Source organism: Anabrus simplex, chromosome 2, assembly GCF_040414725.1.
Source record: "Anabrus simplex isolate iqAnaSimp1 chromosome 2, ASM4041472v1, whole genome shotgun sequence".
NCBI classification, from domain to species: Eukaryota; Metazoa; Arthropoda; class Insecta; order Orthoptera; family Tettigoniidae; genus Anabrus; species Anabrus simplex.
The window spans coordinates 902,691,683-902,709,286 of NC_090266.1; the positions used below are offsets into that span (position 1 = coordinate 902,691,683).

The 17,604-nt window shown below is 35.8% G+C and overlaps 1 protein-coding gene across 1 annotated transcript in view; it reads right to left on the minus strand.

Annotated features, from left to right (window-relative positions):
* Window positions 1-8,621: 8,621 nt before the first annotated feature.
* Window positions 8,622-17,604, minus strand: part of Git (ARF GTPase-activating protein GIT1) — a 510,246-nt gene continuing 501,263 nt past the window's right edge. The window contains exon 14 of the transcript XR_011017843.1: window positions 8,622-10,082. The gene's annotated coding sequence lies outside the window, so the exon portion shown is untranslated. The remainder of the gene's footprint in view (window positions 10,083-17,604) is intronic.

Genomic DNA, 17,604 nt, shown 5'->3' on the forward strand with positions numbered 1-17,604 from the left:
ATATACATTTGTTAAATTCACGTTGTTTCCTTTCATGGTGTACACGCCTATTTTTTGTTATATTATAGAGTATTTAGATATAGCCTAAATTTCTTTACAAATTAAACTCTTCAATACAGACATAAATAACTGTCGCATGCCAAGGTAAATTGGTAGAATTAGAGCTGTCAATATGGTTCATAACCCCTTTGATTTATTATCTTGACATGGATCATCCAAAACATAGGTTAGGTTTGGAGAATACTTTAATAATCAGCATTACTTAATGCACTGTTTATTACTTTCATATTCCAAGATGTAATTGAAGTATTTAAATAAAGCATCATACATTAAAATTTAAAGTTTTACCACTAGAATAGCTGACATGGAAAAGTGATTAAAAATTCAAACAAATTCATCTTACGTTAAAATCTTCAAAAATTAAACTGTAGACTTTTCCGATATATCACCAGCATTTCTCCGGCACGCCAAAATCCATTTCTCCCTTGTTTTAGCATCTTTGGAACATTTATAAACAATTTGTTTGGGATCGTATGCAATGTGTTATTGCACATCGGAACTCTACACCATTTATAAGTTTTCTGCCTCACTGTCTGCGCAGAATTCATTTTAAGTCTAAAATATACCACTCAGATTATTATCCAATGTATAGACCTCGAATTTAACTATACCAGACACTAGCATAAAGTAGAAATAAGCGACGTGTATCCTGCTTCTCACAGCACACTATGTGTTATTTCGTCTGCTAATTCAGTCAACGTGTACGATGACGTCAGACCAATGAGATCACGTACTTGCGTCACGTGACAGTTTCGTATATTGATTTGGATATTTATCGTGTTTGGAGTTATTATTTGTACATTCTGATCACATTTTTGAATTCTGCATGAAATTTTGAATCAGATTAGCATATTTTTAATTAAAACCCCGGATCATGCATGTTCCCTAATAGTCTTGTCTATTTTTTCTATATCTGCTCTGTTTCGAAGTACTGTCTTGGGCATTTAAAACAAATTTTAGATGCATCTATTTGAGTGTGAGATAAATTGAAGCACTGACAAGATATATAAGACTTATCTGGAAATACCAAATACAGTAGAAGTCCGTTATAGCGAGAATTCACAACCGCGAAAAATTTACTCGCTGTAACGGATTCTCGTTATATCCGATTTTTAATAAAAGTCGGAAAACCCTTCATGCACTTTAAAATCGGTATGAAACGGCAATCAGTTTGTTCAAAACTTGCGTTTCTGTAGATGATATTCACACTACGGCTTACTTGTTTGTTATTTTTCGTAATCCGATACTACGTGAAAGTGTATGTTTAATTTCATTCTGAAAAAAATATAGTACCGTATATCTCCGAATCCAAGATGAACCCCACTTTTTCCTTCAAAAACAGGCTCAAAAAGAAGTTTGTAAAATCATATGAATGCCTTGTCTTACACTGGGCCTACGCATTTTTAGACTATTTTTAGACGCCGAACATTGACTTTCGTCACGCCGTATTTCTTTATTTTTGGCGGCTGCACAATTATTAATTTCCGCGGGTTTAAGGACCATTAACTCAATATTGGCATCATAATACCGAAGAGAACTCGTTGAAAATTTTCTGGCAATACCTATTCCATGCGTCTCTACAATACAACGATCCATCAGGAAATCATTCTTGCTGTCTATAAAACTGTTAGTTTTACGCAGCGTCAGATATAACCGGCTGCCGCTACACGCACGTCTCGCTTGTCGGATTCGGCCAAATTCAGCGACTAGCGATGTATTGGCCTAATCGCGAACGTTGAAAGTCAACGAACGAGTTTATTGCGCCACGGTATGGCAATTCCGCCCTTGCGTTTTTCGTGCACATACCTCACAATTTCATCTTCGACTTCTTTAAAGCGTCCTTGTTGCGGACCACTGAATGCATTTTTTGTACAGTACGCATTTTTTAGCTCTTTGTCTTCACGCTAACGCCAAATATTGGCTTTAGTTAGGCCTATGCCGTATTTACTTGCGGCTGCACAATTATTCTACATTTCCGTGTGTTTAATAAACATTAACTTATAATTGGCATCATAATATCGACTAGAACCCGTTGAAAATTTGCCGGCAATACCTTTTCCACGTATCTTTACAATACAACTATCCATCACCAAAATGTTCCTGCTGTCTATAAACCTTAATTTTACTAAGCGTCAAGTACAATAGACGCGTTATGACTCTGCCACTGAGTAGCCATGGCTTTTGTAAGAATTCGAAGGGTCGCATGCTTTGATGCCATTCTGCAGATTTGAGAAACGCACAGGCTCTGTACAACCGGTTGTCGCGGCTAGCGATGTGTAGTAAAGAGGCGGTCGTTTATTGTCAACGAGTTCAGTGCGCGTGTGAAAAGAAGCAGCGTGGTTACCGCGGTAGTTGCCAGTGGTATCCATTAACTTACTGGTGTTAGGCCGCGAATGCAACAACCCTTGAGTTTTCGCATGAAATTCTGAGAAAAAAGTATTGGATTCGGAGAAATACGGTATCCCTCCAGAGATATCTGTGGCAAACACCTCAGGTTTCTTCTACAAACAGTGTCACCTAACCTAACCGTATATGTAGCCTATCATGAAAACATATTTGAAACCCTTGTAGAGAAATAACCTCCTCGCGAAAAATTGACCGTAACTAGAAATCAGTGATGTACTCTGCCATATCTTGAGGTGTATCACATTCTTACTTAATTTCCGTATATAACATTAAAATTAAGATATCGTTTACTTCAGTCTATTTTTAACGAGTTAACAACTGCTATCGGCCACGTTATTTACGCATTTATTACGAAAACGTGTTTTCCTCTTTCATTTCGAATTTTCTTTAGAGAACAGCAGTCAATGGGTATTACTAATAAACTCCAACATCGCCACTGAATGTCAACGAGAGAGCTCGCAAATGCACAAACTGAGAAAACTATACCGTACCGAAGACGATCGATAGCATTTTGTTGCAAACGTTTCGGTTTTCTTATTCAAACAGCGTCACGTACCCTAACTTAACCGTACTATACGTATGATGAATACACACTTCAAGCGCCAGTAGGGAATTAAGCACTCTGCCATATCTCAAGGTGTATCCCATTCTTACTTAATTGCAGATTTAGCCTCAAAATTAAGCGGTGGTTTAGTCAGCCTTAATTTTAACGAGTTAACAACCGTTATCGGACACGTTATTTACGCATTTATTACGAAAATATGCTCTCTTTCATTTCGAATTTTCTTTACGGAACAACTGTCGACGGATATTACTAATCGACTCCGACATCGCCTTCGAATGTCGACGAGAGAAATCGCTAGTGCACATAGCGAGGAAACGTTGCCGAAAGTAATCGATCGCATGCAATATCATCGCTGGGGTGCATAAATATCGGCAACGGAAAAAATCGCGCGCGCTTTAATCGCTCGTAATAACGGATGCGCCAGTGATAGGGTTCTCGCTGTAACCGAAGGACGATACACAGTTTAATATAGGAATTTTGAAGGGACAGAAAAATGTCGTCGCTATAACTGAGTTCTCGTTATATGCCGTACTCGCTATAACGGACTTCTACTGTAATTTAATTTTAATTATCTTGTTTGTGTCACCTTTGAAAATATTCACATTTAATCCTCTTAAAACTTTAAAATATAAGTTCTTTCTTCATTGATCAAACTTTTCTTCTACAAATAATTCTACAAAACACATGATAAATGCCAAATGTAAATAGATCTGCTACACCTTGGCAAAGATTTTACCTCAAGCCCAAGTTTATTTCTTAAATAGGTCAAAAATAAGGATTTTACAATAGTAATGCCCTCAACACAATGAGACTCGCTTGAAGATGCTACACTGCAATACTGGTAAAGAAAAACTGATATAAAGCATAACATTCCCCCCCCCCCCATTTTCCCTTCATCATATTAATGGAAAAATGCTCAAAATATTAACAACTTTTGACTCTTCACTTAAACACAAACTGAAAATTATCAGACCTTGAGAAATGAAGAAGTAAAGTAAAGTTTTCATAGACAGATCTAATTATACAGAAGTTTTAGTCACAATTTCTTTACAAGCAGAAACTGAAAGGAGAGACTTTAAAGGTTAAACATATTTCTGAATGTACTTATACACAAATGTGTTCATGTACAAATATGGTATATACTAAATGTAATTGTGTAAGTTGCAAATATAAGCATTAAAAATGGGAGAGAGAAAAAAATAGAATGCAGCAATGAAATTAAAAAATGCTCTGAACATCAAAACATGCCATTATAACAAGCAAGGTGATAATGGCAATGTGTATTGGTACAGGGAGAAAACTTGACTTATAGGATTATATAAAGCCTATACAGGAGAGGAAGCACAGGGGGAAATCCATCAGAGATTTCAGTTGGAAAATAATTATATCAGCAGGGCTGGCCACAAATATAAATTTAGACTGGATTTTAGCAGAAACGATTTCATTCATTGGGAAGGGCATGAAGGAGTGGAACAGTTTACCAGGAGAAGTGTTTGATCCTTTTCCAAAATCTGTACAGATATTTAAGAAAAGAATAAACAGCAACAGAGAAAAGAAATGAAATGTTAGAGGGCATTTGACCTGTGCAGGTTATTCTAAATAAAGTGGTTTTTTTTTTTTTTTTTTTTTTTTTTTTTTTTTTTTTTGAATAAACTAATTCCATCCCCTTGTCTATGGAGATTGGACAGCCAGAGTAGGGGACTGCCTGTAGGAGTGAAGTACAGTGGGGATTTCGAAGGGGGCCAATGACCTTAGATGTTAGGCCCCTTTAAACAACAAGCATCATCATCATCAAGGGACTTCGAGGGCACTAGGACCGCTACGGTAGCTGTGAAGACCCTTCATCAACTCTGAAAAGTGATGGCAGAAGGGGCTCTGGTTAATACGCAGCAGGTCGTTATGCATGTTAGGTACCAAAATGGGTAAACATAAAAGCAATGTAAATTTAAATCTAATAGCAGTTCTGTAGTATTATTTGAAGTGATTCCACATACTGTATATAAGTTGATTATGTGTGTAAGTACAGAAGATATTATGAGTAGAATTTTGTAAATAATATAATTTTATTAAAGATTTTGCTATTGCTTTAAACTGAAAATTATTATTCAAAGTTTTACTTTTTGGAGAGTCCACTGTCAACTAAGCCTATAAAATATGCCCTCAGTTCGTACATCAAACGTTTTTGGGGGAATGATTATTTATTTTCTGATCTAACACTCATTTGATCCCCATACGGAAGAATTTGAATGTTTTAAACCCTATCTTATTTAAAATCTGGGATGTAAAAATGACCAACCTGTGAAATTTTAATTTTGTACATCGAACAGTAATGGAGGAATATATACTTTCTAAAGGGTGAATGTTTTTAAATATTTATTAACATCTAGAGTACAGAAGACCAAATTTCATAAACAAATAAGTTAGTGCCTGAAAGGGTTTCGGAGGGTCAACCACCATCTAAATCCCTTAGGGGAGAAATATTTTGAAGTATACGATATTTTACACCTAGGACATAAAAGAACACCCTTCTAGTAAAATTACAACTTTGTACATCAAACAGATTTGGAGGGATGAATAATTTAGTTTATGGAGCTAACCTCATTTAATGCTTAGGGTTGGAACGTTAAAAAATATTTCCTATTTCACACCTAGGATTTGGAATTGGAATTTTGTCTTCATACGTTAAACCATTTCAGAGAAAGGTATGAACATATTTGTTTTTGGATCTTAACCCCCATTTAACTCTCTGAGGGGTTAAATTTGTTTCAAACCTTCTGTTATTTAACGCCTACGATATCATTTGGAATTTTAACTTCATAATTCAAATGGTTTCATATAAATGCATATTTTTGTCATCATTCCTCACCCCCAGACAAAACCCCCTTAGGGGTATACTGTTTTAAGTCCACTTCTTATTTGTATTCTCATAAAAATAATTGAACTCCTTTTACGCCCCGCTAAGAATACGCGTTTCTTTTTTTAAAAGGAGATTCCAAATACAAATTTTCATGTCTGTGTCATCTTCAGTAATTAAGATATAAGTATCCTCATAAAAAGAAATCATCTCCTTTTACAGTCCTTTTTACAACCCCCACCCTTAAGTGTTTTTTCCGAAACAAAAAATGTGCGTTACTTTATTTTTAAAAGAGATAAAAAATACCAGTTTTCATGTCTGTAATGTGTGGTAAGTTTTTTGATATACTGTAGATATGCTCATTTTAAAAATTCACCCCCCTTTAACACTTCCCATTAAGTGGATTTTCAGAAAACACAAAAAATGTGTGTTATTTTATTTTTTAAAGAGATTGAAAATACCAATTTTCATGTCTATAATATGTGGTAAGTTTTTTGATATACTGTAGATATGCTCATTTTAAAAATTCACCCCCCTTTAACACTTCCCCTTAAGTGGATTTTCAGAAGACAAATTATGCGCATTCCTTTACTTTTACAGGAGATCCAAATACCAATTTTCACGTCTGTAACATCTTCAGTATCCTAATATATAAGTATCCTCATAAAAATAAATTCAACACTTTCTTCAGTTCTTTTCACCCAGCCCAACCCCTTAAGTGGATTTTCTGAAAACAAAAGAATACGTATTCTTTATTTTTAAAGAAGATTCCAAATACAAATTTTCATGTCTGTAACATCTTCAGCTTTTGAGACATAAGTATCCTCATAAAAAGAGTTCAACTCACTTTTCAGTCCTTTTTACAACCCCCGTAAGTGAATTTCCCAAAAACAAAAATACGTGTTTCTTTATTCTTAAAGGAGATTCCAAATACAAATTTTCATCTCTGTAATATCTTCAGTTTTGGAGATACCAGTATCCTAATAAATTAATTCAACCCCTTTTTCAGTCATTTTAACCCCCCCTTAACGTGTCCTTTTTTGAAAACAAAAATATGTATTTCTTTATTTTTAAAGGAGATTCCCAATGCCAATTTTCATCTCTGTAATATCTTCTGTTTTGGAGATACCAGTATCTTGATAAAAATAATTCAACCCCTTTTTCAGTCATTTTAACCCCCTTACATGTTTTTTCTGAAAACAAAAACTATGTGTTTCTTTATTTTTAAAGGAGATTACAAATACCAACTTTCACATCTGTAATATCTTCAGTTTTGGAGATACCAGCATCCTAATAAAAATAATTCTACTCTTTTTCAGTCATTCCCCCCCCCCCCTCCTTAAGTGTTTTTTTCTGAAAACAAAAAATACGTGTTGCTTTAATTTTAAGAGAGATTAAAAATACCAATTTTCACTTCTGTAATATGTTAAGTTTTTGAGATATACTACAGATTACTCATTTTAAAAATTCACCCCCTTTAACACTTCCCCTTAAGTGGATTTTCAGAAAACAAATTATGCGTGTTCCTTTACTTTTACAGGAGATTCCAAATACCAATTTTCACGTCTGTAACATGTTACATTTTTGAGATATATCGATATACTCATTTTAAAAATTCAACCCATTTGTGACTCCTGTTTACTCCCTCTTAAGACGATTTTCCAAAAACAAAAAAATACGTGTTTCTTTATTTTTAAAGATTTCAAATACCATTTTTCAAGACAGTGAATTTTTGAGATATAAGTATTCTCATTAAAGGCACTCAACCAATTTTTCACCTTTTATCACACCTCTTAAGAGGATTTTCCAAAAACAAAAACAAAAAAATATGTGTTTCCTTATTTTTAAAGAAGATTCCAAATACCAATTTTCATGTTTTTAAACTGTTAAGTTTTTGAGATATAGATACACTAATTTTAAAAATTCACCCCCCCCCCCTTTTCACCCCCTCAGTGATGGGATATCCAAATATCCTCCCTTAGTGAGCACCTACATTGTAACAGAAATGTATCCTCAAAATTTCATTTCTTTATGTTCAGTAGTTTTGGCTCGGCAATGATGAATCAGTCAGTCAGGACACGTTATTTTATATATAGATAAGCTGTATGTTTAATAGAAAAACTGTTAGTGTAAATTGTATAATACTGTATTTTAGGAAATGTCTTCTTTCCTTTTTAATTTAAAATTTAATGCATGATAATGTATTTTTGTGTACCATTTACCACCGAGGTAGACACCACATTAGCAAATAAAGTGATTTTGATTTGATTCAGTTTGAATGTGTTCGAAACATGCATCTTCATGCCTCATGCATTGTTTACAATGGTCCTGGAGATTGTCAAACATACTGATGAACACAGGTTGCTACAAGGACACAAATAAATGACTATCATCTCTCGTACTTCAGAAACATTTCTAGGTTGGCTGTCTGACTGGAAAATGGTTTGTTTTCAGCATGGCCCATGCATAGGCATTTGGAGGCATGAGATCTGGGGAATGGGAAGGGTATGGGAAATAAAACAATCTTCAAGTGTTGTTGCAGAAGGGCAAGTGACCCTCTTGCAGTGTCGGCTGTAGCTCCATCTTGGTCCATCCATTGTTGATGCAGTGACAGATTTCTGGTGACATTCAGTATTGTATGATGTTCAGAGCATATTTGTAATTTCAGTACTGTTTGTTTTACTCCACACTGTATTTTACTTATGGCATTAATGAGAACAGATACAAGAATGGAACTGCATATCACTTTATTACATCCTGTACACATTATGAAAGGATACTGGAATTGCACAATAAATCTAAGGTATGAGCAATATATTAAACACGGTAAATATGTTTCTTTAAAAAACATATCTTACCACAGATAAAGTACTATTAGTATTAAAGAAGAGCTAAGCAAAACTGTTCTTCCAATTAGAAGTATAAAATGATCTCTGTGCTAAATTTCAAAACTAATTTACAATACTTTGAAGAACAGTCATGTTTTCATATTTATGAACTTGATAAGAACTTTGATAAAATGTAACATTCATCTGACAATATGTTCTACAATAACAATGCCTTTATATTTCTAACTTTAAAGAATACCTAGGCAAATACATCCTATTTTATTTATATATTTCAAACAATGAATATGTTAAAAGGCTTTTCAACAACATGCCAGAATTAAAACAAATATTTCAACTTCTATACAGATATATATCAACCATACAAAATATCTTTATGTCAATGTTTTAAATATTATCATCACTGAATAAAAATACGTCTAACAACATTTTATTATTAAAAACTAATATTGCAGAATTGCACAGTTCATGCTTAATAAGTGTATATACACCTACTTTAACAACTGTCAACAATAAGAAGCAAAAATGAATTTCATAATTCACCTTTTTTCCATTTCAAATTGTTGAATGAGCAACAGTACTGGCAACAAATTCATTTTCTCAACATTTTACTATTTAGGATGAAAGAAATAAGTACCAGTATGTAAATCATACTCTACACAAGTAATCATTCATAAATTCTATCAGATGCAGACAAAAACACTGTAAAATTCATAATTTAAATGAAGATCAATTTTATAAAAGATAATTCTCATAAATCATAACTCCAAGAAAAAATCATTCAACATAATAAAATGCAATTCCTCAAATCTGCTTTCTATTTAATGTGCAATGTTCACTGCCAGGAGATGGAAGTTTTATCCATCATCATTACAACATTTGCATAATACAAACTTCATAGGAGATTCCATATACATATAGTGGCTTGTAAAGAGGGTAAGGGAACAATTCACACAATTCAGAGCAATACCAGATACACTATTTTGTATTGGTTAATGGTGCAACAATTTATAAAATTGATATAATGGAAGAAGTTATTCTAGCACCAGGAAGTATTGCAACAGTCTCAGCATGAACACAGTCTTAGAATCTCTCATCACAAATGACTGATACATTTTGAGTTATATATTATTTAGTCATAAAGAAAGGGCCAAAATCTAGAAATTGAACTTATAAATTCACGTCTTTAATTAACAAATGATAGAGTTTCTAAACAATTAAATGATTCTAATGAGAATTAAAAATAATAACTTTTATGTAACTGTTCATAGGGGTTTACTTATTGTTTCAAGCATCAAAAGTCCAACTTTCCTGGTCTCTCAGCACCTAGAAGATTTCATCCCAGAGCCTCCTATAATAATGAAACAATATGTCAATGAACTTCTGCACTCTACTTGGGAACAAATTCATCATGGGTACGATTATAGATACTGATCTGCAAATTAGGACTGAATAAATTAAAAGATTCTGTGGCACAGCATGAAAACAACCAAAATGATGCATCAAGGTACATTAAAAGCAGCCTTTTCTAACATAGTGCTACTGAAATAATGACATGCGCAGCGATGAAAAAGAAAGAAAAGCAATTTTCAATGTAGATACCAACACCAGCATTCAAACTTTGAATATCTACTTAGATAGGAACGCAAACTAAGGAAACAATTGACCACATAACAAAACAACTGATATAAATGCAAAGAAAAGAAAATCTTGCATGGTTTAAAATTGTTTGATACAGGTTCACATCTCAGCCAGGGTTTTGTTCCCTAGTGTCTCACTATCACATTCAGGCACTTCTATCTACACAGTCTAATCACATTATTATGGCAAACTGCAGCGCGTAGCCCACGACGTATGTCCCATGATTTGGGCAGCTGAAGCAGGTATATAATGTGACCAACAAGCTGGCTGTACAAATAGCACTTCCCGTTGTCATGTGTAAAGGCCGGTCTCCACTGATTAACACTTAACACTAACATGTTAAATTTAACATGTTACAGTTGACATGTATATTGTGATTGTGTCCTCCAATTGACTTTGCATGTTAACTCAGAATGTTGAGGTTAACACTTTTAACATGTTGGCATGTTTTCCACATCAGTTCGTTGTTCGTGAGATGTCAGCACAGCTTTAGAAACTTCCGTGCTGTTTCCATGCCAACACATAGCCTAAATGACGCAAATGACGTGCTTCTCGTGAAGTAGGATTGTATTTACAACACTCCGCAACACTCATTCTCTTTGCTATAAAAGCTACAAATACAGTACGCGCACGTGTGTCGTTCTCTTTGCACTATACTAAAATTTATCGTCAGAAATGGAGTGGAGCAAGGAGATTACTCTGGACTTCATTAATGATATAATAGAAAGGCCTTGTTTGTGGGATGTCTCATCAAAGGAATACAGAGATAAAGCGAAGAAAGCTGACAGTTTCCAAGTACTTGAAATTATCTATAATTGTTCCCGTGAGTGCATCGAAAAAAACTAGCATCCCTCCGCTCCCAGTACAGTCGAGAATTGCAAAAAGTTCAGAAAAGTCGGAAGTCAGGGGTGGGAGTGGACTAAGTTTATACTTCAAAGTGGTTTGCTTTTGAAGCAATGAGCAGGATTAGGGGAGGAAATGTGCCTGATAACACTGCATTTCTAAATCAAGAACAAAAGCAACAGTGGCAATAACAAAGGCCAAATGCTCTTCATCTGAGTCCATTGTCCTTGTTTGAAAATACTAGACACCACCTAAATGTATTACCACAAATTGATATGATGTAACTACCTGTATATAAACAAAGGAAGTCAAGTTTAACACATTTATTAAGTGTGGACACAACACTAATGAAACAGCATTTAACATGTTGATGGTATCACCAGTTAACATTTAACATGTTATTATTAAATGTTAATCAGTGGAGACCAGACTTAAGGGAAGCAATTTAACAAAGTTGCAAAAAGGAATGATCATTGACTTTTGGGCCAAGGGGGACAGCATTTCGGAAAGAGCGATGTTTGTGAACTGTTCACGTGCCTCTAGTAAAGGTGTATCGTGAGTGGACAAACGACACCATTGGGAATAACATTGTGTAAATTGTGGAGCTCTACGCACCATTGATGTCTAAGGTGAATATCAACTACAACGGTGCATTAAGGCCTACCAACAGGCTACAGTGGAACAGCTCATGGTCCAAATGAATCAGGGGCATCTAGACAGGTTTCTACCCCATCATATTAGTGAACCCTTCAGCGAACGGGGCTCCAGAGCAGATGGAGAGTGACTGCACCCATGCTGACACAGGTGCTTTGATGAAAATGACTGGAATTTGCTCGACAGTATGGCAACTGGACTGCTGCAAATTGGCGATGGTTAGTCTTCTCTGGTGAGTCATGCTTTTAGCTGCATAGAACGGATGGACATCAGTGTCCGGCAAGAAATGTTGGAGTAACCTGCAACCATTGCTGGACGAATACAAGCCGGTGGGGACAATGTTATGATCTGGGGAATGTTCTTGCGTTCTCTAGGTCCCATTATCCGTGTGGAAGGCTCTCTTGATCGATTTGGTCATGAAACCATCTGTTGTGATCACGTGCACCCGCACATGATGATTGTCTTTTCTTGGAAGGATGGGATCTTCCAACATGATAATGCACCTTGCCACATGGTTAGTGTGTCTGCACATACCTAGAAGATAATGATCAAGACTTCAAAGTTCTTCCCTGGTCACAAACAGCACCGATTTCAATCTAATTGATCATCTGTGGGACCACCTCGATAGACGTGTTTGCCATCTGTCTCATCAAACACACACACCCTTTAAGAGTTACGAGACACACTGCAGATGACATGGCTCCAGAGGCCCGTAGAGACCTATCAGCACCTGACTGAGTCACTACCAGCTCGTTTAGCCGCTGTCTATTCTTTTTAAATTTTAGAATTGGCTTTATGTCGTACCGACACAGATAGGTCTTATGGCGACGATGGGATACGAAAGGCCTAGGAGTGGTAAGGAAGCGGCCATGGCCTTAATTAAGGTACAACCCCAGCATTTGCCTGGTGTGAAAATGGGGAACCACGGAAAACCATCTTCAGGGCTACCGACAGTGGGGCTCAAACCCATTATCTCCCGGATGCAAGCTCACAGCTGTGCACCCCTAACTGCACAGCCAACTCGCCCGGTTAGCTGCTGTCTGTGCTGTGATGAGTGGTTACTAGTAGGTGGTCATAATAATGTGACTGAACTGGGTTTATGACCAGTACAAAACCTTGCATGTCTTTGTTTTGTACAGAGTAATATACAAAGACACTATGACAGGATTCCAAATGATCAAACATTTTAACTCTGGCTAGCTTTGTATATTGGCTAATCAGCAAATAATGTGGCCAAATGGCAGTGAATTCACTAGGATAATTTCAAATCTCCCAACAATGACAGTTTCACTATTACAGACTCAAATAAGCCCTCGTACCAACATAAGAAGACCTCTCTCTCTCCCAACCAGTTTTTTTTGGCCGTCACACTGATGAGTGATCCTAGATCAGACAGCCCCTTCAAGAAGAGAAACAGTGAAGTGTACCTTGGGTACACAATTAATTAGGAGAAGAAATAAATTCTACTTTCAAACGCTGAATGTCAACTGATCGAAGTAGTGGTAGTAGTTACTTTGTGGAAGGGACTTATGACATCTTGCGAGACATATACTATATGATATAATTTACGTCGCTGTGGCAACTGATTCAAGTGTTATAAGCAATGAATGTCATTTTGGTCCATGGTGGAATTATTATATATAACAAATTCCAACTTGTAAGTTTGAGAAGTTCCACCTTTCCACCACTTTAAAATTCTATGATTTTTCTTAGATTGAAATAACATTAATTTATTTTAAAATTAGGCCTAGTTGGTACATGTTTTGTTTCTCATAGAAAACATCTTCAGCTGTAATCTTGATTTTCAATTAAAATATCACAAAAAAACAGTGAGCAGTGATAAGGGAACAGGGAACTGGAAGTCAGGTAGAGATGACATAAAAATGTTAGTGCTGAACTGTAGAAGTATTGTCAAGAAAGGTATAGAATTAAGTAATTTAATACATATATATTTACAAGATATTGTAATAGGAGTTGAATCATGGCTGAAAAATGATATAAATATATAAATATGATATAATGGATGCAGAAATTTTCTCACGGAACTGGATTGTGTATCGTAGCTAGGACAGGAATGGTAGGAGGGAGAGTAATCTTTCTGGTGAAAGAAGAATTTGTAAGCTACGAAAATGTTAAAGATGACAAACATGAAATTCTAGGTGTAAAGCCCATCTCTAAAGATAATAGGTAACTTGATGTCTTTGAAGTGTACAGACCGGGAAAGGGTAGCACTGATGCTGATTCAGAATTATTTGATAAGATAATCAGCTATGTGGGAAACAATAAGGAAAGGAACATGATTGTAGCGGGTGATCTCAATTTACCAAATGTCAATTGGGAAGGTAATGTTAACGACAGGAAGCATGACAAAAAAATGGCAAATAAGTTAATATGGGAAGGACATCTGATTCAGAAAGTGATGGAACCAACTAGAGGGAAGAATATTCTAGATGTGGTGCTGGTAAAACCAGATGAGCTCTATAGAGAAACAGAAGTAATAGATGGTATTAGTGATCATGAAGCTGTTTTTGTGGTAGTTAAAAATAAATGTGAAAGAAAGGAAGATATTAAAATTAGTACTATTAGGCAGTACCATATGGTCAATAAAACAGGCATGAGGCAGTTTTTAAAAAGTAACTATGATCACTGGAAAACAGTAAATAAAAATGTAAACAAACACTAGGATGGGTTTAAAGCGATTGTTGAGGAATGTGAAATATGTTTGTACCTTTAAAGGTGGTAAGGGATGGTAAAAACCCACCTTATTATAATAGAAAAATAAAGAGACTAAGAAGGAGGTGCAGATTGGAAAGAAATACAGTTAGAAATGGCTGTGGAAGTAAGGAGAAATTGAAGGATTTTACTAGGAAACTGAATCTAGCAAAGAAGTCAGCTAAGGATAACATGATGGCAAGCATAATTGGCTGTCATACAAATTCTAGTGAAAAATGGAAGAGTATGTATAGATACATTAAGGCAGAAACAGGTTCCAAGAAGAATATTCCAGGAATCATTAATGAACAAGGGGAGTGTGTATGCGAGGATCTTCAAAAGGCAGAAGTATTCAGTCAGCAGTATGTAAAGATTGTTGGTTACAAGGATAATATCCAGATAGAGAAGGTGACTAACACTAAAGAAGTATTAAAAAATACCTATGACAACAATGACATTTACAGTAAGATACAAAAGTTGAAAACTAGAAAAGCAGCTGGAATTGATATGGTTTTGGGGGATATACTACAGACAATGGGTTGGGATATAGTACCACATCTAAAGTACTTATTTGATTATTGTTTGCATGAAGGAGCTATACCAAATGAATGGAGAGTTGCTATAGTAACACCTGTGTATGAAGGAAAGGGTGATAGACATAAAGCTGAAAATTACAGACCAGTCAGTTTGATATGTATTGCATGTAAGCTTTGGAAAAGCATTCTTTCTGATTATATTAGACATGTTTGTGAAATTAATGACTAGTTTGATAGAAGGCAGTTTAGGTTTAGGTAGGTTATTCTACTCAAGCTCAACTTGTAGGATCCAGCAAGATATAGCAGATATCCTGGATTCAGGTCAAATGGACTGTATCACGATTGACCTATCTAAGGCATTTGATAGGGTAGTTCATGGGAGACTACTGGCAAAAATGAGTGAAATTGGACTTGACAAAAGAGCGACTGAATGGGTGGCTATGTTTCTAGAAAATAGAACTCAGAGAATTAGAGTAGGCGAAGCTTTATGTGTCCCTGTAATAATTAAGAGGGGAATTCCTCAAGGCAGTGTTACTGGACCTTTATGTTTTCTATATATATATATATATATATCAATGATATGTGTAAAGAAGTTTAATCAGAGATAAAGCTTTTTGCAGATGATATTATTCTGTACAGAGTAATAAATAAGTTATAAGATTGTGAGCAACTGCAACGTGACCTTGATAATGTTGTGAGATGGACAGTAGGCAAGAGTATGATGATAAACGGGGTTAAAAGTCAGATTGTGAGTTTCACAAATAGCAAAAGTCCTCTCAGTTTTAATTACTGCATTGATGGGGTAAAAGTTCCTTTTGGGGATCATTATAAGTACATAGGTGTTAATATAAGGAAAGATCTTCATTGGGGTAATCACATAAATATGATTGTAAATAAAGGGTACAGATCTCTGCACATGGTTATGAGGGTATTTAGGGGTTGTAGTAGGGATGTAAAGGAGAGGGCATATAAGTCTCTGGTAAGACCCCAACTAGAGTATGGTTCCAGTGTATGGGACCCTCACCAGGATTACTCGATTCGAGAACTGGAAAAAATCCAAAGAAAAGCAGCTCGATTTGTTGTGGGCGATTTCAAACAAAAGAGTAGTGTAAAAAATGTTGCAAATTTGGGCTGGGAAGACTTGGGAGAAAGGAGATGAGCTGCTCGACTAAGTGGTATGTATTACCAATATAAATGGTCCGTTATTGGACATTATAAATTTTCCAGCTAAGTCATTCTTGGTTGCCAGCATTTCTCCCCCGTGTGCTAAGTTGGGCTCCACAGTTGGTACTTAGCACACCAACCACGACGCATGGCTAGTGCATACCGTGGAGGCCACTGCGTAGGCTACTTGGAGCCAACGGCAGTGCCAATGCACTACGAGAGACTTTGTCTCCTTACCAAAAATTAATGCCTGCTTGACCATCAGGTGATACAGCTGTTGATTCCCACAGGGAACCTGAAATATTTGTCCCGAATGAATAAATTTATAATACCAATATAAATGGTCCATTATTGGACATTAGCACACTTAGCACAAGGGGGCGAAATGCTGGCAACCATAAATGAGTTAGCTGGAAAATTTATAATGTCCAATAACAGACCATTTATATTGGTATTATAAATTTACTCATTCGGGGCAAATATTTCAGGTTCCCTATGGGAATCAACATCTATATCATAAGTGGTATATTCCGAGCTGTCAGTGGTGTAATGGCGTGGAATGACATCAGTAGAAGAATAAGTTTTAGTGGTATCTTTAAGAGTAGGAAAGATCACAACATGAAGATAAAGTTGGAATTCAAGAGGACAATTTAGGGCATATATTCATTTATAGGAAGGGGAGTTAGGGACTGGAATAACTTACCAAGGGAGATGTTCAATAAATTTACAATTTCTTTGCAATCAATTAAAAAAAGGCTAGGTAAACAACAGACAGGGAATCTCCCACCTGGGTGACTGCCCTAAATGCAGATCAATAGTGACCGATTGATTCATTGATTGACAGTTGACGTATGTAAATCACAATTAACCACTTAGGGCCTATATTAAAAACAGCTTGTCCTTGACAAGATGAAAGGTCTAAAAATCTAAAGAGTCTGGTTTTTTCTTCATTGTCACTATTTGACATTACTTAAAGTGAAAGATGTATTATTCATAAAATACCACTTTGAAAAATATCCCAAGGTAAAGGGATCTTAATGTTTCTTGATAAATAAGTGAAAGAGAAGTGTACAATTATGCAAATTTTTCTGACATTCAACATTTTCTTTTTTTTTGCTATTTGTTTTACATCGCACCAACACAGATAGGTGTTATGGCGACGATGGGATAGGAAAGGCCTAGGAATGGGAAGGTAGCAGCCGTGGCCTTAATTAAGGTACAGCCCAAGTATTTGCCTGGTGTGAAAATGGGAAACCACGGAACACCATCTTCAGGGCTGCCGACAGTGGGGTTTGAACCCACTATATCCCGGATGCAAGCTCA